This window comes from Mytilus californianus, unplaced genomic scaffold, assembly GCF_021869535.1.
Source record: "Mytilus californianus isolate M0D057914Y unplaced genomic scaffold, xbMytCali1.0.p SCAF_7, whole genome shotgun sequence".
Taxonomy (NCBI): Eukaryota; Metazoa; Mollusca; class Bivalvia; order Mytilida; family Mytilidae; genus Mytilus; species Mytilus californianus.
Genome location: NW_026262723.1, coordinates 12,806,384 through 12,832,172, shown reverse-complemented (window position 1 = coordinate 12,832,172; position 25,789 = coordinate 12,806,384). Strand labels below are relative to the sequence as shown.

At 31.9% G+C, this 25,789-nt stretch overlaps 1 protein-coding gene and 1 long non-coding RNA gene across 3 annotated transcripts in view; both read left to right on the top strand.

The window, feature by feature from the left end:
• The window catches only part of LOC127709089 (uncharacterized), a 74,944-nt gene that overhangs the window by 25,506 nt on the left and 23,649 nt on the right, over positions 1-25,789 (top strand). The gene's annotated exons all lie outside the window — the stretch shown is intronic.
• Positions 483-1,697, top strand: LOC127709094 (uncharacterized). The gene is made up of 3 exons (XR_007985492.1): positions 483-584; positions 825-927; positions 1,492-1,697. It is a non-coding gene; the product is annotated as an uncharacterized LOC127709094 (long non-coding RNA).

Below are 25,789 nucleotides of genomic sequence, written 5' to 3'. Positions count from 1 at the left end.
TTTTTTCTGTGGATTAGATTTAGGAGAATATTGAAATAATTGTAAATACCAATATCAGTGCAAAATATTACCTTAACACCGGATGAAAAAGTTAATAAATTAAAGGATATGTGCGGTAAACGTAAATGAGTAAGCGCCCAAACAACAATAAAAAATTGACCTCTAGGTTAACATAGTATTACAGTTTTCAACCACAGACAGATATGGAAGTAGAAGATTACAACTACTGTGAAACAACTAATTTTCGAGAGCGATTTTTGTTCGTGACATTCGTGAATAGGACAATAAAGCGAATGTTTAAAACTTGGATCTTCAATGGAATAAGAAAATCGCGAAAAATAAATATCCGTGAAGTCGGATAGAAAGGGCTAAACCCGAAATGAAGTATCCGCAAAAAAAAAATGATTTACAGAATCATTGCGCTCTCATATTCTATAGATTTATACGTTAATATTGTATATTGCATTGCAGACATTTGAAGGCAAAAACCATTTGTAAGGAGGCGGATAAGTGTAAAGATATGCATTTTGTTATTGACATGATGGCTGAAATAGAAACAGCTGTTTGTGTTCAGTATAAAAGATGTAAGTATATCACTTGCATTAGATAATCGTATAAAATTGAAATAGTCTATGTTACAGTTAAAATTTTACGATTATAAAAATTAGGTGGCGAAATGGGGAAAAAGAATCCTGACTGCTTTAGCCGTGTATAATCATATGACATTGAAATGTGAAGGTCATGAAACTTATATTTTCTACTATATATTATAAAGCATCTAGCAATGAGTTTATTCTATACAAACAATGATTTGAACATTTCAGACATTCAAGTTTTAACACCATGCTACAATGACCCAGAGTTCAGAACAAAATTCGTGAAATGTGTCCAAGGTTCTTTTACAGGCTATAGTCCAAATACGTGTGGGTAAGTTTTACTAGTGTATTCTATCAATGATTTACGATTAAATTTGTATTTCAACAATTCCTTTCATAGAAATGTTTGCCATTTGTTGTCAATCTTTTTTTTAAATATTTGTAAATTAATGACATATTTTGTGGTAGATAATTTTTCTTCAGTTTTTAAAAACGCTTTAGGATCCGTAATTGTATTTTCCAATTTTCATAATAGCACTATTCTATTTTTGTTATAATGTTAGTTTGTTTAAGATTAACGTCCGCTACCGTGGATGTCCATGTGGAGTTTACCAATGATTAGTATGGTCATATGTCTAAACCAAAGAGAAATTCCTCATAATCTGAAACAGTACGATATTCTTTTGGGAGCTCGTGTCTCTTCTACTGAGATTTAATTTAATTCTAACCCATACGAAAATCAAGCGAAACAAAAATCAATAGTAGTCTGCAAATTTGATATTAAAAATTTTCTTTCATCATTGATGGCTGCATGACAAACCGATAAAACCTAAACAGAGACATATATTATATGATCTGATTAAATGTACTGGGAATTCTTCATTTTGAATTACAGGTTTGTGGACAGCCTAAAAAACTGTGCTTCCATGTTCCAGCAGTGTAAAGACGCACAATATGCATTTGCTGTTCAAAATATGCTCGACAGATATGGTACAACACTATGCAATCTTCACAAATTCAATATTGGAGCAATTTAATTTCAGCTCAATCTTATATGAATTTTGATCTACCATGAATAAAAATATCTTGTAACACCGAGAATCTTTTGTGTTCAAAGAATTAATTACTGTAAATTCGGAAATTATTGCGAAAAATGCGACAGGGTTGTAATCGCAACAATCGTACATACCGGTGCTTACTGCCTTAGTGTTAAGTTTTCACACGTCGTTTTGAATGAATAAAATTTTTACAGTAAAATATTACCCTAGAAAGAAAAAGGGCTGAGATAAATAATATAAATGGGGCTATATTTCAGAACTGGGATATTGAGGACACGCACGTGGGTCTCAATCTTGCTTTGGGGTTCTATATATATGACAAAAGGAAGGTATATACAGACAAGCCGCTGGAATGGGTCTCCTTTTTATAATTAAATTATATTAATGCCATACACTGAATTTCACTGAGGTCAAATATCAATGGGTCAGTAATTTTTATCCTCTGAATTACAATAGATTTGTTTAAATGCTGTTTTATCGTTTTTTATTCAAATTAAGATATCAGATCTTGTACTTGGATGGAGAGTTGTCTCATTGGCACTCATACCACATCTTCTTATTTTTATTGTATAATATGTGTTTACTGAGAAATCTATGAATGGGTCATGATTTTGCCATCGGAAACATATTAAGTGTCGTGATTTTTTCTCAAGGTTTTAATTTATAAAATTTGGGTGTTTTCCCAGCTGCACTACAATACTCAAAATCCCAGGTATAGATCGACCCCCAGTCCCCGTGATTGAGAAATAACCTTCATTAAATGAGAGTAGCTTGAAAGATTTGAAGCAAACTATTTCAATCCTAATATTATTGAAAATTAATAGTTTTGGGCTAAACGTTGGGGAAGTTTTTTTTATCATTTGCGGATTTACCTGGGATATAAATAGATATGATCGTGCCACTTATAATCCCCCTTCTCTTTGCCCTTCCACCCAAGAATTTACATTCAGGTACTGTTGCACCCAAATTAAACACAGAATGAAAATAAATAATTGAATTTGACCTTATAAAAAAATCTACGGTTTCACCCCCAAAATATTGAGAATTAAAGTATAGGACATGCATATTAAATTGCTCATTGCTAGAAAACAATGAAATATCCGTACCAATATTAAAGTCGTAATACAAAAAGACAGGAAATACCTGAAGAATTCTCATAAAACTTATCTGGTGCATCTATCTCCTTTACAAAGTTATATTCGTATTTAGCAGTCTGAGCCAAAAACAAAAGAACAACCACTTATAAAGTTACTATCTTACTTAACTCCGAGGTTGTATCAACTATGGAATATGTATAGATGACCTGCTCGTTATTGCCTTACTAAGTTGAAAAATATCACTGAAAAGTATGTTAGTGTGGTCGACACGTTGCTAAATGGTGTATATTATATACATCACAGAAATGCAACATGAAATTGCATTAAAATGTAACCATTCTTTTAAGAGCAAAGAAAAGTATGCAGTTAAATGGTTACAAAATGTTGATTATGGCTACTCACATGTTCCTAAACCGCATTTTTTCACCAACTGACTGTACAATAGCTATATTCAGTAAGAATTCTAAGTGTACGCACACTCGGCGGAGGAAAGGAGATTAAACCCAAGATGAATTCCATTTCAATGGGCTTTATTTTTCGGAATTTTAGCAATTTCTGCTTATTTTCACGTGCATAGCGGAGAAGTTGATCTCACTGAGGATAGCATCCATGGCATACAGTCAAATCCTTAATTGATTGAAATTGTAAAACCCGACCCGAAATTCTCCGATTAAGTTCACTAAAAAGATCAGAAATTATCCAGCATTTGCATATTCAAGAGACCCTTAAGTATCAAGAAAATAAACAGATCATACCCTAAATTATCCAAATTTAAGTTGACATAAATCCAATACAATTTTACTTGGACAAAAATGTGACAAAAGGGAATTTGCATAGAATTACAAAACACGTACCCGAAATCTGACATTCTGACAAAAAGGCTACCCGAAATCTGCTTTCAAGACCATTGCAGATCCGAAAGACCAATGCCAACCCGAAATTTCTTGAAACTCACAAAAATGCCCAGAATTTTCCTCCAAAACAAACTGTAGTTATCCCCCAACCTCCAATTCACCTGAGAAGACAGCCAACACTTGTAACCAACCTAGGTTTACACTTCCATACCTAGACCTGACAGCGAAATAAAGCGTAAACAATGATCTATTATTAAAGCTTTCGTTCGATATGGGTGACTCGCGGCTTAAAATCAACCAGAGAGCCAATATTTCATGTTCACGACAACAAATAAACCAATATTACTATGTGTAATGTTCTTTACATGTAAATATAAGCCGAGTGTAAACCTGCTCACACAAAAACAGTCCACAGAAAAACATTCAAACCACTCAATCATATCCCGATAATCCCACTTTTCGGACCCATATATATCAGTTCACACTGTCTTTCTGTATAAATTGGTACATATAAAGACAAATTGGTACATATAAAGACATTAAGCGGGGACATTTAAGTTGAAATTCTAAAAAAAATATTTATTTCGTTTCGTTTTGCGCTATTTCGTTTCGTTTCGTTTCGTTTTGTTTTGTTCCGTTCCGTTTCTATTTCGTTTCGCACTTTACAGGTACCCAAATAATAATCGCACTTTGGTCTAAATTGGCAAAATCGCAATAATAAATGCACGCAATAATATCTGAATTTACAGTAGTCAACTGTTTTAGAAGATTTATCTTGGTTGGTTATGTTGACTCCTTTCTCATAATCAAGTCTTAACACATTCCACCTGCTTGTGCTACCGTTAGACGCTTTGAAAGACATTTTCTTTTATTTTTTTTTATCAGCAACGTCACTCATCACAAGAGTGCACACGCTGAATTGTCTCGGCTGGATTCATATGATTGAATTTATGTTGAAAGTTTGTAATATGAAGGTTTTACTACAAGTATCACATATACTTAACAAGATCAAGGTTGTATGAAAATGATGTAACGGTCAGATGAACCATGCCAGACAGACATGTACACCTTACAATCATTCAGTACACCAGATATAGTGGTCCTACCACTTGAAGTACCTGATAAAACAGATCAAACTACAAAATCTTAATATTGACCAATGAACAATGAAAATTAGGTCAAGGTCATATGAAACCTGCCAGACAGACATGTACACCTTACAATCATTCCATATACCAAATATAGTTGACCTATTGCTTATAATATCTGACAAACTGCTAAAACTGCGAAAACTTATCATTGACCAATGAACCATGAAAATAAGGTCAAAGTCATATGAAACCTGCCAGACAGACATGTACACCTTACAATCACTCCATACATCATGGTAATTGATCTATTGTTTATAGTATCCGAGAAATAGTCTAAACCACAAAAACTAAACATTTGTCCAATGAACCATGAAAATTAGGGTATAGTAAGATGAAACCTGCTAGTTGGACATGTACACCTTACAATCATTCCATACACCAAATATAGTTGACCTAATATGTATAGTATCTAAAATACGGACTTGACCACGCAACTTTAACCTTGATCACTGATCCATGGAATGAGGGCGGGGGAGATGAACCCTCCCTGACGGACATGTGGACGTTGCAATATCAAAGTGAGTATTTCACTAGAAAATTTTTGTTTATTTCAAGCAGTCACTTAACCATGAAACTTCGTATTTGTTTTGGCCTTCCAATTGATGTGATTGAGAGCCACTGACGGAGTCTGATGTCGATGAAACACGTGTCTGGCAACTTCCAACTGTAGCTCTGGTGTTACAAATTACAAGCCTGGTATCTTTTGTAAATATAGCAAAATTCATGTTTTGCTATAGGGAATGCATAAAATTATTTGAAAACAAAAATTCCAGGAGCATCATTGATTTATATCCCTAGTTCAAATGTGTAGGAATTTTTGAAGTTTGACATGTGGAAAACAAACATTTGACTAAATTTCAGTATATTTTTTTATATCAATTGCTATTGTGACCCTGATTTTTGACCTCAAAATCGATAGTGGTTTTTTTCAACCATAGGCATATTAACTAATAAAGTTTGGTAAAAGTCTGATTGACGGCTCATAAAATATATTCTGGCAACAAAACCTTTCCCAAAATGTAAGTCTTTTCATAGGTACTGTGACCTTAAACCTAGTTACCAAAACATCAACAGCATTTTTTTCCATGCTTTACTTTCAAGCTATGTTTTGTGGAGATTGGACATATTGTTCGAAGATATCTTCCTGAAACCTTTACATGGGACATAATCAAACATGGTCTGGTATAAGTTGAACCAATGGTTCAAAATATTACACTTGGAAAATATTTAGCACAAATGTCAGTCTGTCAACTGATTCAGACTGATTATATGAACTTGACCTTTCACCTAGAGTCCTAACAATCAAATACAGGTCTGCCACACCCCATGTGGCATTACAAAAACCAAGTTTGGTAAATATATTGTTATAGCTCAAAAGATTTTGTGCACAAATTGAAATGTTTATGCCTGGAGACCAAAATGTATCATGCTATAAGCTGAGCTGTGACAAAGTGAATTGGAGGTGCACAATTTAAAGTTTGTTGAGATTCTGTTTAAGTTGAAATTCAGCTCCTGACTTTGGAGGTGTTGCAGATTACAAAATGCAAACGAAGAAAATTCACTATGATCACTATATATATTGCTACTTGTAAAAAAAATGCCATTTTTGCTTATTTGAGATCTTAGTTAGTGGCATTTTTGTAAGTCTTGTATTGGTGATCTTTTTTAACAGTTTATAGTGTATACCCATAAATTAAAGTTTTTGATGTAAAAAAAACAAAAACTAAAATGGCAGTATATCCTATAACTAGTGTGACAATTGAGACACTGACGTGAGATTTTTTAAAATCATCATTCTGGGGAAATAATTTCTACAAGGCGTTGGTCGAAAAATTAGGCCTTGATGGCGGATTATTTTAGGATGATCGTATTTTCCTGAAAACTTTTGAGTTTTAAAATTTCTCTCTGTTATAGTTGCTGCAAAAACGCAAAAATGATTAAAATTAGTTCTTCAAGGGCAATAACTGCTACAAGGGGTCAATTGACCATTCATCAATGTTGACTGTCTTGTAGATCATAATATTTTGTAAAACATTTTTACTATCAAAAGATTCTTTGAGCAATAACTCAAAAATGGGTTGTCCCGATTTTTCTAAATTCTGTAGTTAGAGCATGACCTGCTGATCATTTTTACCACAGTTAGATTTGCTCTATCTGCTTTAGTTTTTGAAATATAAGCCAAACACTGCATTTTACCTGCATGTTTTATTTTAAGCAACAGCAGACATGTTTGTTAATGAATCAAATTCTGGGATATTTATTTTAAAGAAGATACCATAAGAAACATTCAGGTAAAGTTTGATTTCATTTGACCTAGAAGTTTCAGAGAAGAAGATTTTTAAACAGTTTATGACAAGGTACAATGGACGATAACGACAGACGCCAAGTGATAGCAAAAGCTCACATGGCTTTTTAGGCCATGTGAGCTAAATATACATTCTTTTCAAACAACAAAAACACCAGAACTGGTGTCAAGTGTACTTACACAAATATATACACGAGACACAAAATTAAATTAAAAATCACCCACTGGGCATTTAACACATGAATCTTAAGATCTGCCTAAAAAGAAATTTCTTAAGTATTTTATAAATTAACAGTTTAATGACACCAAACCTTGACAGGAGTTTTCTCATTTTCTTGCAACCGGTCAGTTCAAATATATTTTCAAACCGTTACCAGATATTAAAATCAAAACTGCTTTAGTGAAGCTGCAAACTTCAAGTGTCATATCACCAATTCAACCAAATCAGCATCACAAATTCAAACAAGCAGTATTTTTCAAATATTGTTTTTATGTAATAGTTCTTCTCTGAGTTATGTTCAGCTGACTTTACCTCCAATTTACAATAATTAAACCTGATCATTTTTTTGTTGGGACACTTCAATGGCTATTCTTTTTTTTTTTTAAATAAAATGTTTTTGTTTAAACTTACATAATTTTAAAACAACAATACTAAGTAAGATTTAAGGTATAGTGTTTAATGGTCAACTAATGTTAGCTTAAGGTTGTTAGCTCCTCTGTTTCAAAATAATATCAATTGAAAATTTGGCGGGAAGTGATTCTCTCTAGATTTTTCATACATTTAACATTGGCACCTTTTTTCTTTCAAAAACAATGAAAAAATAACAAGGATTTCATAAGATTTTTAAAAAATGGAGTTTAAAACTATTTATTATAAAAATTATGAAAAGAAAAGTAAGGGTTAGCGGACAAAACTTTTATTGGCACTACATGGATAAAACTAGACAATCCCGAATATCTGAAAAAAAAGTCAAAAACAAGAGTAGCGACCATCCTTAATTTGTATTCTTTTTGGACAAATTTACAAAGGTAGGTATGTAATTGATATAGTTAAAAGTTAGATTGTAGATCAATATCAGTTGACATTTAAAAAAAAAAATACAGCATAAACAAGAGACTGATGTAAGATCAATTGATTAAGAACAGTTAATACTTATATCAGTGACTAATATAAGTGATAAATTTTATAGATTTTGATTGAATATTTAATCTTTCCCTTCAAATAGATAACATTATTGACATTTTGATGATTTTGTTTTTTTTCTGATTACTTAAACTTACATAAATGTCTCCTTGATTTAAAAAAATAAACTGCTAACATTCAGTTATATGTTTCCTGTATGACCTTATTACAAATTTAATATTTGTTGATGCTTTCCATGTCATAAACAGCACTAAGACTTCCTCAACTTTCATCATAGATGAGACAAAAATACATTTTTGGACACTTTAAAAAATTAAAAATCTTTCACACTAATTCTCATAATAGCATGATCATTTAAACAATGAATGCATTTTCCTATTGAATAGACTTTAAAAAAAAAAAAAAAAAAAAATAGTCATCATTAATTTTGTTTTTGTACATTTAATGTACTTTATCAATTCTGAAGCTTTAAATCAAATCAATGATGCGCGAAATTGAATCTTGTAACGATTAAAAATAATAGAAAAAAAAATATTGAAATTGACTCTTGAAACAGTTTTACTTTTTAATTATAAAAATCTACTATAATGATTCTGAAAATTTTCAAATATTATTAATATTGATAAAAATTGTAATGCACTATGCTTTAATGTTCAAACATTCTTATGTTTTTTTAAGTTAGAAAGATTTTCATAATTTGTAAGATCATGATTTAAACATAAAATGTAATGACAATGTTACAACTAGAATAAAACAAATTGCTTTTGTATTTTTTAAGAAAAACACAATAAAATAAAATAATAAAACCTAAATGCTCTTGACAAACAAACTAGTAATATTAAAGCATGTGATATCAATGGTAGCAAATAAAGAGAACAAATGCTGATTTCTTCCTCAATAAGAAAGAAAAGTTCTACTAAGAAAGTCATAAACTTCTTCCATATTTCTTCACTGACACAAGGATTTGTGTAATCCCTTACCAGATCTTCTAGTCCAATTAGAAGTGTCTGGATACAAAGTCTCTCACCCTTTTCTTTGCAAACATCTTTCTAAAATGCAAAAAAAAAGTGAAAATGTGGTAAGATGTTTACATAAATACTATAAATGGAAAAGTGTTTAATGTAATTTGTGTTTAACTAGATATCTGTACATATCAATGAGGTATAAGTGTCTACTTTGAGTTTAACTAGATATCTGTACATATCACTGAGGTATAAGTGTCTACTTTGAGTTTAACTAGAGATCCGTACATATCACTGAGGTATGAGTGTCTACTTTGTGTTTAACTAGAGATCTGTACATATCACTGAGGTATTAGTGTCTACTTTGTGTTTAACTAGAAATCTGTACATATCACTGATGTATAAGTGTCTACTTTGTGTTTAACTAGAGATCTGTATATATCACTGATGTATAAGTGTCTACTTTGTGTTTAACTAGAGATCTGTACATATCACTGAGGTATAACTGTCTACTTTGTGTTTAACTAGATATCTGTACATACCACTGAGGTATAACTGTCTACTTTGAGTTTAACTAGAGATCCGTACATATCACTGATGTATAAGTGTCTACTTTGTGTTTAACTAGAGATCTGTACATATCACTGAGGTATGAGTGTCTACTTTGTGTTTAACTATAAATCTGTAGAGGTATGAGTGTCTACTTTGTGTTTAACTAGAAATCTGTACATATCACTAAGGTATGAGTGTCTACTTTGTGTTTAACTAGAGATCTGTACATATCACTGATATATAAGGGTCTACTTTGTGTTTAACTAGAGATCTGTACATATCACTGAGGTATAAAAGTCTACTTTGTGTTTAACTAGAGATCTTGGTACATATCACTGAGGTATGAGTGTTTACTTTGTGTTAAACTAGAAATCTGTACATATCACTGAGGTGTAAGTGTCTACTTTGTGTTTAACTAGAAATCTGTACATATCACTGAGGTATTAGTGTCTACTTTGTGTTTAACTAGAGATCTGTACATTTCACTGAGGTATAAGTGTTTACTTTGTGGTTAACTAGAGATCTATTCATATCACTGAGGTATAACTGTCTACTTTGTGTTTAACAAGAAATCTGTATATATCACTGAGGTATGAGTGTCTACTTTGTGTTTAACTAGAGATCTGAACATATCACTGAGGTATCAGTGTTTACTTTTTGTTTAACTTGAGATCTATACATATCACTGAGGTATAAATGTCTACTTTGTATTTAACTAGAGATCTGTACATATCACTGATGTATGAGTGTCTACTTTGTGTTTAAGTAGAGATCTGTACATATCATTGAGGTATAAGTGTCTACTTTGTGTTTAACTAAAGATCTGTACATATCACTGATGTATAAGTGTCTACTTTGTGTTTAACTAGAGATCTGTACATATCACTGAGGTATAAGTGTCTACTTTGTGTTTAACTAGAAATCTGTAGAAGTATGAGTGTCTACTTTGTGTTTTACTAGAGATCTGTACACATCACTGAGGTTTGAGTGTCTACTTTGTGTTTAACTAGAGATCTGTATTTATCACTGAGGTATGAGTGTCTACTTTGTGTTTAACTAGAAATCTGTATATATCACTGAGGTATTAGTGTCTACTTTGTGTTTAACTAGAGATCTGTACATATCACTGAGGTATTAGTGTCTACTTTGTGTTTAACTAGAGATCTGTTCATATCACTGAGGTATAAGTGTCTACTTTGTGTTTAACTAGAGATCTGTAGAAGTATGAGTGTACTTTGTGTTTAACTAGAGATCTGTACATATCACTGAGGTATAAGTGTCTACTTTGTGTTTAACTAGAGATCTGTACATATCACTGAGGTATAAGTGTCTACTTTGTGTTTAACTAGAGATCTGTACATATCACTGAGGTTTAAGTGTCTACTTTGTGTTTAACTAGAGATCTGTACATATCACTGAGGTATAAGTGTCTACTTTGTGTTTAACTAGAAATCTGTACATATCACTGAGGTATTAGTGTCTACTTTGTGTTTAACTAGCGATCTGTACATATCACTGAGGTATAAGTGTCTACTTTGTGTTTTACTAGAGATCTGTTCATATCACTGAGGTATAAGTGTCTACTTTGTGTTTAACTAGAGATCTGTAGAAATATGAGTGTCTACTTTGTGTTTAACTAGAGATCTGTACACATCACTGAGGTATGAGTGTCTACTTTGTGTTTAACTAGAGATCTGTATATATCACTGAGGTATGAGTGTCTACTTTGTGTTTAACTAGAAATCTGTACATATCACTGAGGTATTAGTGTCTACTTTTTGTTTAACTAGAGATCTGTACATATCACTGAGGTATAAGTGTCTACTTTGTGTTTTACTAGAGATCTGTACATATCACTGAGGTATAAGTGTCTACTTTGTGTTTAACTAGAGATCTGTACACATCACTAAGGTATGAGTGTCTACTTTGTGTTTAACTAGAGATCTGTATATATCACTGAGGTATGAGTGTCTTCTTTGTGTGTGTTTAACTACAGATCTGTACATATCACTGAGGTATGAGTGTCTACTTTGTGTTTAACTAGAGATCTGTACATATCACTGAGGTATGAGTGTCTACTTTGTGTTTGACTAGAGATCTGTACATATCACTGAGGTATGAGTGTCTAGTTTGTTGCCTTGATGATCACATTTAAAACACGTTTAGTTTCAATAGGCGGAGTTGTTTCAAAAACAATTTTAAATGTATTTTTTTTAAATTTTGTAGATGATTACTAATTTCTTTATTTTTCTAATTTCAGCCTGTGTCACCCCAGGGTAATTTTTCTAAAATTAACCCCCCCCCCCCCCCCCCCCACCTGTTTGGAAAATTGAACCCCCTTATTTATTCAATCAAAAAACTAATTAGAACATAACATAATGGTATAAGTTGTTTTAAAATGCTGCTATAACTTGATAATCTGATATCTGATGGGGGGTTCAATTTTCCATGGCTAAGTAAAAATGTTTCAACATCATTTCTAATATGTTTATTCATACCAAGTATTCATTAATGCATTATTTCTATGTAACATAGCTTGAACAGCTATGGCAATTTAAAAATCTGAGGTCTATTAGGGGGGGCAGTTTTCCATGGTAGGGGGTAAAAAAATTTTAAAATATTTTCTAACATGTTTTATTCCAACCAAGTACTTATTAATGCATTCTAACTATATAACATAGCTGGAATAAATATAAATTTGAAAATCTGAGATCTATACAGGGGGATTCAGTTTTCCATTGAAGGGGGTTCAATTTTCCATGGCTGAGTACAAATGTTTAAAAATATTTTCTAAAATATATAAGTACTTGGTAGGAATAAAACATGTTAGAAAATATTTTTCAAACATTTTTACTCAGCCATGGAAAATTGAACCCCTTAATTTCCATTGAAAACTGACCCCCCCCCCCCCCCACGCAAGAATTCAGAATTTCAAATTGTCATAGCTATTCCAGGTGTGTTACATTGTAATAATGCGTTAATAAGTAATTGGTAGGAATAAAAAATGTTAGATAAATGTGGATAGTGGACACATGTGGACACAGATGATGCCCCCGCTTGCATATCATATAGTTATAAAGGGACATAACTGAACGGTAAAAGTGACGCTTCCCAAATTTGAACTTGATCTGAGTTTTGTGGTAATAAGCACTGCGTGTAAGTTTTATAACATTTGGTTGAGACAAACTAAAGTTAGAGAACGAAAACGAAAAATTCAGCAATTTTTATGTTTATGAAGGGACATAACTCAAGAATGGTAAAAGTGTTGCCACCAAATTTCGTACTTAATCCGTATTATGTAGTAATAAGCATTGTGTATAAGTTTCATAACATTTGGTTAAGGCAAACTAAAGTTAGAAAACAGACACAAAAAAATTGTACTTGATCTTAGTTTTGTGGTAATGAATATTGTGTATAGGTTTCATAATGTTTGGTTGGGGCAAACTTAAGTTACAGAATGGAAACTAAAAATTTTGCAATCGTTCGATTTATAAAGGGGCATAACTCAATAATGGTTAAAGTGACACTACCCAAATTCAACTTGATCTGTGTTTTATCAGTGGAAGTCAAAATTAAACATTGCATTATATAAAGCATTGATTGTAGTTGAATCAACTATAATCATGGAAAAAGAAAGATAACTCCAATTTAAAAAATAACTTGATATTTAGAAGAAAATAAAAATTTAGCAATTTTTCCATTTCTAAAGGGGCATAACTCTAGAACGGTTAAAGTGACGCCACCAAAATTCAAACTTGATCTGTGTTTTGTGATAATAAGCATTGTGTATAAGTTTCATAACATTTGGTTGAGGCAAACTAAAGTTAGAGAACGGAAACCAATTTTGGGACGTACGTACGTACGTACAGACAGACAAGGGTAAAACTTAATGCCCCCTCTGCTACGGCGGGGGCATAAAAATATTTTTAAACATTTATACTCAGCCATGGAAAATTGAACCCCCTACCATAAAAACTGAACCCCCCTAAAGACCTCAGATTTTCAAATTGTCATAGCTATTCCAGCTATGTTAAATAGTAATAATGCATTAATAAGTACTTGGTTGGAATAAAACATCTTAAAAAATATTTAAAATTTTTTTTATTTAGCCATAGAAAATTGAACCCCCCTCTACAGACCTCAGATTTTCAAATTGTTATAGCTATACAAACTACTTTATAGAGTTATAATGCTTATCCTAATGGACATTTGACATTCATTTAAAGGAGATACAGGGGGTTCAATTTTCCATATGGGATTTTGATCCCAGACTGAAGTTCAATTTTCCATTGACCCCGGGTTCAAATTTCAGGGGGTTCAATTTTCCATATGACACTGGTCCAATAAATGGGGAATGTGTCCATGGAACACAGATGATGCCCCCCGCTTGCATAAAACGTTATAAAAAGACATAAATCAAGAACAGTAAAAGTGACGCTACCCAAATTTGTTCCTGATTTGAGTTTTGTGGTAATAAGCATTGTGTATAAGTTTCATAACATTTGGTTGAGGCAAACTTAAGTAAGAAAACGGAAACGAAAAATAAGGCAATTTTTTCATTTGTAAAGGGGCATAACTCTAGAACGGTAAAAGTGACGCCACCAAAATTCAATCTTGATCTGTGTTATGTGGTAATAAGCATTGTGTATAAGTTTCATAACATTTGTTTAAGGCAAACATTAACAAAACTGTGTCCATGGTGTAAGTGAATAATATAAAGACATAAATAACTACAGACAAGTTTTTATTGATATTTAATACGAAGATCTCCCACTTGTGTCATAATAGCCAGGGAAGCCATCGTCTTAGAGTTTTTTTTACCACAAAGTCCGACAGTTCAGGACATCAGACCTAATTCAATTCAACCCCTGCTATGTTATGAAGATAAGAAACTAACAAAATACTGCAGAATTCTGCACCAAGTAATATATCTCTGCCAGTCAATACATCTTTCAAGATAATCTTTAAAATGTTCAAGTATTCCTCATTGGAACATTCTGAAATTATCATCATAAAGTCAAATACATAAAATAATATGGCTCTGGTGTCAGTTATTTAGTCTATACTTTAAGCTAGTCCCCATCGTTAAAGACATTATTGTGACCTTTAGGGTTCATGTTGCTTAGTCTTTAGTTTTCTATCTCTTGTTTTATATAGTGTTGTTTGTCTTTTGGTAATTCTTTTTATGCCATGACGTTGTCATTTTGTCATCGACTTACGAGTTTGGTAACTTCCACCACTCTTTTAATTGTCTTTTTTGTAAACTATTTATGATTTATTTTGGTCTTATTGATGTTTACCCAAATCTCTTTTTAGATCAGGTTTCATTCTTAATTCTAAAAGGCTGCAAAAATATAAAAAATCTATAAGTATGCATCAAGGAACATTATGTTTCAAAATGTCTTATCAAAATCTTCCAAACATATTTTTGGTATGTTTTAGCTCACCCCTAATTTATTGCTTATATCTAAATTGTAAATGAAGTGTTAACATTCATCTTTATAAATATGGAATAAAAGGAAATATTATCTGACCCATCAATGGTCAACAATAGTTATAAGGAAACATCTGTAAGTTTTTTTTCCTGAATTCTCTTAGGTTACTATGTTTTACTTGAATACATTATAAATTTATTGCTATTTTCTCCAATTTTGCTTTGATTTCTTTTTTTGGTGATAATTTTTATATCACATTACTTCAGTGATGTGGGTTTTTTTCATTTGTCAAGTAGAAAGAGAATGCATGACATCAAAAGTCTACTCCATTGATGTTGCCTAGGAAAACGGTAATAAACAGATTATTAATGGTCTTTCAAACTGAAGGATGTTTCTCAGCTACATCTCACCTCACGGCTGTCTCCCGTCAGAGAAATTGTAGCTGAGAAACACCTTTTAGTTTGATATACCATCGATAATCTATAAATAAATATAATTTCACATATAACTTTATTGTTACAATTATTAATAGCAAACCTTGATTTCTGTAAGCTTTGAAAAGTACCCTGACTTCTGATGGCTTGTGACATGATAAAAACTTATTTACTCGTATCTGTCTTTATAACCTGTGACTTAATATTTCTACATTAATATGTCTATGTACTACATTCTTCAAAGAACTTAAATCAACACTAATCTGTCTGTGTGGTGTGGATGCCTTTGTTGGTGATTCATCGGAGCTGATGTTGCTAACACTTATATGACCATGATCTAAGTCTTTTTCTGCCCTCTGGTCATTGCTATGTTGTCTATCTATAAAATATAAAACAAGGATTTGTGCCCATAGGATACCATGCCCACCAAATTTATCATATCAGTGCACTTATAAAATTCAATCGAAACCCTTATTTGGCATAAACAATGTATTTCTAAAAGTTCACACCATAATGTAGTAAGTGTACATGTGTACTAAGTTTCAAACTGATGTGACCACAACTTTATGGTAAAATAAGTTGTAACCCTTACACCACATTCTTCATGAGCCTGCCAGGAGCCTGTTATCCTGTGGGTGGTTGTTTGACATCATTTCTGTTTAGCAATAGCATAAATAATGATACATGTAAATCAGGCATTTGGTTTTCTCTTTTGAATTGTTTCACATTTCATCATCCCTGGAGTCTCATATGGCTATACTATACAGTACGTGTTTGTCTCATATGGCTATACTATACAGTATGTGTTTTACTCATTGTTCAGGGTTGTATACTGACCTGTAGTTGTTCACATTATTAATATTTGGTCTCTGATGAAAATTTGTCTCATTGGCAATCATACCACCTCTCCTTATCTTTATATTGCATCTAATGACATTTCTATTATTGATTATTGAAAGTGTCATAATTATATACATAGTAAAACACATAGGGCAACCCTTAAAAAATTCTTTGTTTGATGTTGCCTACCCATGCCTTGTAGGGTTGGGTAGGTAGGTAGGGATTTTTTTGCCAACGATATAAGTTACATGTTTAAACAAGAAAACAACGTTAGAGCAGGAAAATATCTTTAAAAAAAATCATTGAAATGATTTGTGTTATAAAATTGTTCATGTAGGCTGCTTTTAAGGTGGGTAGGTAGGCAACATCAAACAATCTAAATTTTATTTTTGTCCTAGGGTCAATGTTCTTCTTTTCGGTCTGCAAGGTGTTATCTGCAATCAAAAGAGTGTGGCATCAACACCTTGTTAATTAAATTCATAGAATAATGACAAATTTTATGCAAAGTGCTGATATGAAAAGTGTTACCAATATTCTAACTTAAATTAAAAGAACACTGTTTTTTTTTTATAATTTTCAAAGGAGATACATTTTTGTTCTGAAGCAACAATTAAAGAGTAGGGTCATGGAGGTCCAAATTCGACCCTTAAAATTTGAATTTGTAATACTGTATCTTATTTTAAATCCAATATCTATGATCTAGTGGATATAGAAATATATGCATATCTAAATAAACTAAAAGTTTTTGTGTTTGTAATTGACCCCAAAAAAAAAAATAGGCATCTTCCCATTCCCTATATCTTCTATTTATATAAGTTTCATTCCAATCAAGTAAGGAAACTCCAAATTACCATCCTGAATCCTGATTTTTTTTTCCAAAAGTAACAGTGTTCTTGACCTTTGAACTATTGACCCCAAAATTAATAGGAATCTCCTCCTTTCATATATCTTCAATATGTGTAAGTTTAAATCTAATCAAGCAAGGGAAACTCATATTTCCATCAGGAAACCATTTTTTCATTATTTTTTTTTTATTTTTGAAAACAGTGATCTTGTCCTTTGATCTATTGAACAAAAAAACAATAGGCTTCTTTTCGTTCCCTTGATCTTCTATTTTATCTTCTATCTCAATACTCAAGTTATAATCTATAACCATTTGTTTTCAAACACACACAATCTAATCTCCAGGATTTTTTTGGGAGGAGCAAAAAATTAAATAAGTCCATTTATGAAAAAAAAAGATACCGACAAATGGAGAAAAAAAAACAGGCTTTTTCCTGATCATGAAGAAGCTTTTATTCAAGTTTTATAAAAAAAAATTCATGAAGGTTTGTCAAAGTAATTGTTGTTTAAAAACTGTAACTCAGACTGTATCTTAAGATTAACTGCAAAATATTTAAGTCCCTATCTGTATAGAACCACTAATTCAGGCCTGGTTTATTTTAAACAAAACAGTTCCTAGTCATAGCTGTAGCTTTGTCAATAAGTAAAATGTTTGGGTAAGTTTGGTATAAAATGAAAGCTTAAAGACTTTGACTCACTGTAGAAACCTTGATGAAAGCTTGTTATAATAACAAAAAAAATATAAAATTAATAAAGGAGGGCATATGCGCCCTGGGTTGACTTCGATTTGATAAACACGGGTTTCTCGTGTCAGTAGAGTTTAAATCGAACGGGCAGAGTTTCTCTAAAACGTCATCAAATTAACCTTTTGACCCGAGTCGAGTTCTACCTACCTCGTAGGCAGGTTTCGTTGAGTAGAGTAAAAAAACAAAATGGAAGAACAAGTGAAGTAAGTAAAAACTGAAAAAAAAATATCTTCAAATTTAAGCTACTTGTATCTTACACTGGGTAACAAATGGCAAAAATAACAACTTTATAAAACCAAAATATAAAAAAAGCAGCTCAGTTAATAATTGATTCAATACAAAATGAAAATGTTTTCATCTATTTGGTACGATTTGATAAAGCAGTGGCTATTTTGCCCCTGCCGGCAAACTAGAAAATATGCTATTTTGCTGTCTCTGATTAAAGTACCTTGATAAAAGCCGGCAAAATAGCATATTTATATAGCAATGGCATTATCGTGGACTTGTTTATTGAAGAGGGAATTTTAATATTTTTCAACAGTACTATTAAAAAATCCTATGTAATGCTCCATTTTGAAGGGTTTGAAGAGTTTATAGATATAAGAAGATGTGGTATGAGTGCCAATGAGACAACTCTCCATCCAAGTCAAAATTTATAAAAGTAAATCTACTTGTAAGTTAATGGTCGATATAACTGTCTAGTGCCCTTGTGCAGTTACGTAAAAAGTTTTACCCGAGTAACCCAAAGTTAATCAAATCTAAGTCGACCCTGATGTTCAGATCAGAAGTACCTGTTTTTGTACTACCAACTTTCCGGGAACCATATGCTCTAATATGCAATTAAAGGTATATTGAATTTTTTAGCACAAGTCAGTATAAGGTATAGTTTTGACATGAAATGACTGTCACTTTGTCTGAACTTAAGACAAAACAGCTATGACTGCTTGAAATTGCATAATTTAACGTAGAAAGCAATGGAGTTATGAATTAGTGGTTTTATTCCTTAATCAGTAAAATAATGTAACAAAAAATTGAAAAAAACAGTGTTCAAAAACTTAGCTCTGGATGTTTTCTCTTGACCATTTAAGAGATTTTTTACAGTTTCCTATTACATATGAAGGTTTGACAAGTTATTGATGTCTAAAGATACTTTACTACTGAATGAACCTAAGAGTGGGGTCTGTCGGGGTACAATAGTTCAGTACATACGTTTATTTGCCTAAAAATCACTCTTTTGCTGGAATAATCACTTTGGAATATCTTCGTGTATATATTAAAAGATATCATATTACAACTTCATAGTGTTCTCACCAAAAATCACCAGCAATCACTTGGTTTCACCCCAGTGATATACTTAACACCAAAAAGAGAGATGTTTTACTGAGTCATCTTGTGTTTACTGTAATGTTACTTACTGCTTTGAACATGCTTTTCTGGAATATCTTGATTTTTTCTGATATTTCTATTTATACAATTATCATTTGTGTTCTCAAAGCGATTTCTGTCGACTCTAATGACCAGGTCATTGATGTTATTGTTGTCATCATCAGACTCTTTTAACGCAACAGTGCGACTAGATCTTGATGCTATAAATAGACATATTTAGATTTCATTGTATGGTTTATACTATGACTTTGCAAAATACAGTGAAAGTAACTTTTTTAATAATAGAAAGCAATTGTAGTTTCCTTCTTTAATTAACTCACATTTGCTTACAGATTTTAAATAAGAAGATACATGTGGTATGATTGCCAATGAGACAACTATCCATCATATAACAGAGATGTTAGCAACTACAGCTAGGTCACTGTATGGCCTTCAACAATGAGCAAAACCAATACCAAATAAAAAGCTTTAAATAGCCTCGGCATGAAAATATGTAAAAAAAAATTCAAACAAGAAAACCAACAACCTGATTTAAGTGCATGTTATTTAATCTAAATAAACTGCTTCGCTGAGCGCAAAGGTCCAACCCTGAACAGTTGGGACAAAAATGGACACAATATTCAAGCTTGATACAGGTCTGAATTTGGATTGTATTAAATATTTAACATATTATAGGTTTCTGAATAAATGAAGTCAAAGAACTTGAAATTGGTTATATGAATTGAATTTATATTCAATTAAAGATTTCTTGCTGTTGTGCATTACACTTTGCTGTTGCGCAATACTTAGTAAATCTGTTGTCAGACTATAAACAATTAAAGTTCAATTAATTCTCAATGTCATATTAAAAATTTATGAAAATGTAAAGGGAGCTTACATCAATAGATATAAATAATTCACCAAAGTTTCATGAGAATTTCTGACAGCATTTTTGAGTTATTGTCCAAAAACTGGAAAATCACCCCTTTTTTAATGAATAAAACCCCATAACTCAGAAATGTAAAATGTAAAATTTATAAAATTCTAAACGGAGCTTACATCAATAGATATAAACAATTCACCAAAGTTTCATAAGAACTGCTGAAAGCATTTTTGATTTTTTGTCTGAAAACTAGAAAATCCCCCCTTTTTTAATGAATAAAACCCCATAACTTGGAAATGTAAAATCTAAAATATTTAAAAATCAAAAGGGAACTCATGTCAATAGATATAAACAATTCACCACAATTTCTTGCAAGTTGGTGAAAGCATTCTCGAGTTATTGTCAGAAAACTGGAAAATCCCCCTTTTTTTAATGAATAAAACCCAATAACTCGGAAACATAAAATCTTAAATTTATAAAAAACGAAAGGGAGCTCATGTCAATAGATATAAACAATTCACCAAAGTTTTATGCAAATTGGTTAAAGCATTTTTGAGTTAATGACCGACATGTTGACGACGGACGGACGGACAGACGGACGGACGGACAGACGGACGGACAACGGTATACCATAATACGTCCCGTAAACGGGCGTATAAAAACACTTTTATTTTTTAAGTTTTTGCATTTAACAATGCATTTTAATGAAAATAAAATTCATGAGTTAGTAAGATTATTCCTTCTCAAATCTTGTATTGGATGAATTCAAGAAATATTATATATATCCATTGTAGTTTTAGTTAACCAAATAATTCATGAAAATTGCTACCTTCTGAATACCACGACCACAAAAGTTATTGTGTCTTACAGTGGTTTTCCCCATGTTTATCTCCAGGATGAAATTTGTCCGATGAATAATATAAAAGCTAACAGTTACAGTAATAACCATTCTTGAAACTTGTCTGTAAAATTCAAATGTTCACATGGAAAAGTTTAATTTAAGGTATCTTTACCTTAGAATATGAGAGTTCCACCTAGGCTTATCTTTACCTTAGAATATGAGAGTTCCACCTAGGCTTATCTTTACCTTAGAATATGAGAGTTCCACCTAGGCTTATCTTTACTTTAGAATATGAGAGTTCCACCTAGGCTTATCTTTACCTTAGAATATGAGAGTTCCACCTAGGCTTATCTTTACCTTAGATTATGAGAGTTCCACCTAGGCTTATCTTTACCTTAGATTATGAGAGTTCCACTTAGGCTTATCAATACCTTAGAATATGAGAGTTCCACCTAGGCTTATCTTTACCTTAGAATATGAGAGTTCCACAGAGGTTGACTTAACAAAATTTAAAAGTATGGCCAATATTGCCAGTTAGAGCGTAAATTTACTGGCCCAACTCAAATAAAAATTGCCCTAATAATACTATCTAAGTGAAAATAGAGTCAAATGTAATGGCCAATGGGGCCAGTAGTCTTTATGTTCAACTGGCCCATCGAAATTCTACTGGCCTTGGGCCAGTGCTTAAGTCGATCCCTGGTTCCACTTAGGCTTATCTTTACCTTAGAATATGAGAGATCCACCTAGGCTATTAGGATTTAGTGTTATTAGATAGATTCAATATACTTTTTTATTTTCAATTTAAAGGGCTAAGAAAGTAGCCTTAACATTCTTTCTCCTTTAATAATCAAAGGGTTTAAACTTAAACTACATAGCTGAAGGCTTGATTTCTTACCAGGTATACGGTAGTATTCAATAGTTGGTCTTTTTTGTCGCTTTCCTTCTTTACATTCCATTTTCTGTAATATAAAAACAGGTTGTAGACAACACATTTTTTATTTGTATCAGAATTGCATTTGATTTCCCTACTGTTATCCACAGAAAAAAAATCATGAGGTGTCTAATCCACAGCCCCTATCTTCCCCTGGAATAGCCCTATGACAAACTGTCTTAGCCTCATTCTTTATGTGCCTGTCCCAAGTCAGGAGCCAGTAGTTCAGTGGTTGTCCTTGGTTCATGTCTTGTCATATTTGTTTTTTGTAAATTGTTTTGTTATAAATTAGGCCGTTAATTTTCTCAATTGAATTGTTTCATATACTTATTTTTAGACTCTATGCCATATAATTAACCTTTGAGGAATGCTGATGGTCAATGACCCAAATATACATAAATATAAATATACAGACAAGCACATGTAATAGATCTCATAATGAGAGTTTTCTGGGTCTGTTTGCTTTCATGTCATAGATAATATAAAATATGTAAAATCATGAAAATCCTTGTTTATACCCGTTGTATTAGAATATTTTTTGTTGGTCGTATCAGTCAACATAATGGTTAATCCAGGTGGCTCCCTTGTTTCATTTTTCAATGTATTAGCACATGCATGACCCATCTCCAGCTAAGGGATTAATGAAAGTCGCATGAATACGGATTCAAATGAGGTTGAATTATTGACTTGCAAGCCAATAATACATAGCTATATTTTTAAGTTTATTTTCTCAAAATTTAATCAAATTGACTGCTTATAGCAAAATCTGGTATCAAAATTCCACTTTTAAAAATGTTTGAAACAGAAAAAAACATATTTCAATTTTTTGTCTAAATTAGTGATTGAGTCCAGACACATTGTACTTTTTGACAAATTAGTTGTTTTTTTCAAATTTTTTTTTAAACTGAGCAATTATAATTGTATTAATCGCTATTTTGTGCATTTTTCCTTTGATCTTATTTTGTGATAATTTTTCATATCATGCTACTCGCTTGAGATGGAAAATTATCGTCAGAAACTAAGTCGCATGTGACGTAGTCAATGTAAACATGAACGACCTCATAGGCAAAATAGCAATAAACAGATTATCAATGGTCTTTCAAACTCAAGGATGTTTCTCATCCACATCTCATCTCAGGGCTTTCGCCCTTCGATGAGATTGTAGCTGAGAAACACCCTCTCGTTTGAAAAACCATAGATAATCTATAACACCATTTTCAATATTAAAGTTCAAGAAAAAGTAATTGCAATGAAGTAGAATGCAGCAACTTATTAGACTGATTAAATATTGGAGGTTGCTGTTTAGATTTATTACCAAGAAAATTGACTAAAAACTTTCTTTTCTTCAACCAACCAGTTTTCATTTATGTTTATAAATCAGATTATCATAATCCTTATTCACAAATTTTAAACACTGACTTTGCCGCGTGAAAATAAAGTTGTATTCAGCAACATCACTAGTCCAAATAATTATGACTTCTTAAAGGCTATTTGATTTTTTTTCGCTGTGACAGCATGGCGTCACAACAAAACAATAAAATAGCCTTTCAAGACATCATAATTATTTGGACTACATTTAATCACCAAATGAAATTGGGAATGGAAATGGGGAATATGTCAAAGAGACAACAACCTGACCAAAGAGCAGATAACAACCAATTTAAGGCCACCAAAGGGTCTTCAACGCGATTAGAAAAAATGTAATTATGTGAATATTTCATTTTTAGATTTTGAGTTTAAATATATATTTGAAAATTTTAACATAATTCTATGTGATTAAAAAAAAAATCGATCAATGAAAATCAATTAAAAAAGTTGCAGATAAAATTTGTTTTACTCAGGGGAGATAATTCATTGCCACTAGATTCTCACTTGTATTTCCTGAAAATGTCTTCACGCTATTTTAATCTTGACACCTTCCTACACTCAACAGATCTGGACTAGATTGGGGAGCCCTAATTGGTACTGCAAGTGAAATGGTGTTCGATCCTGGGCTCAACTGTAATATACGGTAGAAGTAGTTCCTAAACTATAAGAGGAAAACAACGGAACAACAGAAAGACTGAACTGTAATTTACGTATAAAACATCGTATAAATTATATACTTGCTGATCTGTTATCTATAATAAAAAATAATGGTAGACATCAATTATTATGCAAAATTGGTCATATAACAATAAGTAAACTATATGATTTTTTTTCTGGAATGTGATCAAATTTCATGTTTCAGCCCGTTGTATAAATACACCCGTATTATTACAGCCTTTTGTCATCACAGGCTGTTTACTAGTATCGATAAACCTGAAAATCATCAACGGCATTTTCTTAAATTAAAATATATAAATAGAGGTATTGATTTTATTAACTTATCTAGTAGATTCAATGACTCTACCATCCATAGCCAAATACCTCCATATTTTGATAATACATAATCACCTATCATTTCGTATTCGTACAAAAAAAAACAGCAGAAGTTTTAATTTTAATTATGCGTCAGTAACATCAGACGTCAATATAGAAAGTAACGATCCTTCCACTTGCGACTATGAAACATCTAGTTTTAGCTATGTTCCCTATGGTCATGTCATAACAGAAGACCTCAACATCGTTGAAGAACGTGAGATCAAAACTTTTCTTAAGAAAGGACCTAAATATCGTCTTCCATCTATTATAAATTGGAAACAGTATCGTCAGGTCATTAAAGACGCTCTGTCTGCCTACTGTAAACATTGGTGTAAACGTGAAAAATCTTATAACAAATCCCTAGACAGTTATTTGAATACAATTATGAAAACTGTTAATAGTCGTTTATCTCATTTTGAAAACAATTCTGAAATTAATGATAGGGTTCATGACAAAGCAGCCAATAATGTAGTGGTGGTGTGACGTATATACTATACGAAAGTTCTCCAAAACGAAATTATAAATTCTTCTACATTCAGGTCCGTACGCTCCACATAGAATCAAATTGTAAACACGCATATCACTGCCAATACATATCTAAAAGCCTCTTCCGAACATTTGAAAGTACCTAAATTACATAAACTTCCTTTTTAATTTCGTTTCATCTCCGCATCTAGTAAATGTTCTACTACTAATCTGTCAGTGCTTCTACCTACCTCCCTTACTACTATAAAATAATTTATTATAAACTTTTGTAATAAATATTATGAAAATAATGGTATTAAATATTTTGGAGTGTTCAAAATTTTTTAGAGGTTTTATATAAAAAACGTGCTTTTGATGGTCCTTTAATTCTGTTGACAGTTATGATTTTCTACTCTCTACACTACACTTCAACACAATCTTATCAAGATAAAGTTTTCAGATTTAATTAAATAGTCTTTTGAAAAATCGTATTGTAAATTCATTTGCTGTAACTCGTTTTTCTGTAACGAAAAGGGAAAGTATGCTAGATACACTTACTGGAAATGTGAAGATATGATTGAAGCTTTAAATCTTCTCCTAGGCAACATTAATTTTCGTTTCGGCGTTTCGTGTATCGACACGTATTAGGTAGTCCTTTTCTAGATTTAGACATTACAATTTCTAAAGGGAAACTCCATACTAAAATTTACGACAAAAGAGACGATTTTCATTTCCTTTTGTTGATTTTCCTTTTTTAGACAGCGATGTTTCTTTGGCTCCATCATACGGTGTTTATATATCCCAACTCGTTCGTTATGCCCGTGTGTGTAGTGATGTCATAGATTTTAAGGAACGTAATCAATGCATGACTGGTAAATTATTAA